Source organism: Mandrillus leucophaeus, unplaced genomic scaffold, assembly GCF_000951045.1.
Source record: "Mandrillus leucophaeus isolate KB7577 unplaced genomic scaffold, Mleu.le_1.0 Scaffold313, whole genome shotgun sequence".
Classification (NCBI taxonomy): Eukaryota; Metazoa; Chordata; class Mammalia; order Primates; family Cercopithecidae; genus Mandrillus; species Mandrillus leucophaeus.
In genome coordinates this window covers 806,054-807,370 of record NW_012103288.1, presented here as the reverse complement: position 1 = coordinate 807,370, position 1,317 = coordinate 806,054, and the positions used below count along the sequence as shown (strand labels likewise).

General features: G+C 45.5%; 1 long non-coding RNA gene across 1 annotated transcript in view; it reads left to right on the top strand.

The window, feature by feature from the left end:
• The window catches only part of LOC105544919, a 22,178-nt gene that overhangs the window by 11,114 nt on the left and 9,747 nt on the right, over positions 1–1,317 (top strand). The window contains exon 3 of the long non-coding RNA XR_001006839.1: positions 703–847. This is a non-coding gene — a long non-coding RNA (uncharacterized LOC105544919). The remainder of the gene's footprint in view (positions 1–702; positions 848–1,317) is intronic.

The following is a 1,317-nucleotide window of genomic DNA, read 5'->3' as shown; positions in this document are numbered from 1 at the left end:
TTTTTTTTTTTTTTTTTTTTAAGTAGAGACGGGGTTTCTCCATGTTGGTCAGGTTGGTCTCGAACCACGGACCTCAGGTGATCTGCCTGCCTCAGCCTCCCAAAGTGCTCAGATTACAGGTGTGAGCCACCGCGCCCAGCCCAAAAGTACTTTTTCAGACAGCATCAGAGTCTGATATTATTACAAAAATTTAAGAATATTTAATACCACATCTAGAACATAATAGGCACTAGATAAATGACATCTATTAACAGCATCTAAACATGAGGTAGTATTAGTTAGGTTTCAGAGAATTACTTGGAGTGAGCAAAGGAAGCCATTTTTTCCAAGAGGAGGGAAGAGAATGAGGATGATTAAGCCAAGAAAAAAGAAAAATAATAGATCAGTGGACCCCATTTTACACATTTCCCTCGTGGGTTGACCACCTGTTTTTCTACCATCTTAGCACTTGGGGAAAACTCTCTTGGAGATGGGCTTACTAGCAGCAGGAAGAAGCAAGACTGATTCATTTGACCATGAAGGATGTGAGATGCTGGAATCCGGAAGTGAAGCAGGGTGTGGTAACCACACTCCCAGGACCTCTCAGCACCTGGTCAGGCCAAGCAGTTGCTGGGCTGGGCTGGGCTATTGCTGCCCTGAGGCAGAAAAGTGAGCCGAGAACTTGAAGGAATTAGATAACCTGCCCTTCCCCTCACCCATTAGTTCCCAATCAGGTCTTCAGAATCCCCTTGACTGATGCTCAGAACTTCAGCTTCTGGCAGTCCCATGATCCAGGAGTGCGTCCAGAGGAAACCATGCCATGGATCCGGAGCCCACGCCACTGTCTCATAAAAAGCGAGATGACCAGGTTAGGCTGGGAGGGGCATAAGGGTGGGGAGGTCAAGGAAAGTACTCCTTCCCTTTACTTCAGTCTTAGAGACTATTTCATCTCTGGTCAGTTAGGGAATTAGGAGAGATTTGAGTCTTACCAGAGAAAACTGGCCCCAGAATTTGGGCCATGATGGCATTAAAAGGAGTTAAAGATTTGTCTGTGTCTTTGTGTTCCTCTTTGTGGGTGTGACTTCTGAGCTGGTGCAAAACAAGTGTCCATAGTATTCCTGTGGCAGTCCAATGCTGCTTTCATTGCTACCTCTCCACCTCTCAAATCACCATCCATTGGCAGTAGCCCCACTTTTTCATCACTACCCCTACTCATTCTGCCCTGAGGCGGTTTGGGGAGCTATTTATTTATTTATTTATTTATTTATTTATTTATTTATTTACTGATAGAGACGGAGTCTAGCTCTCACCCAGGCTGGAGTGCAGTGGCGCGATCTC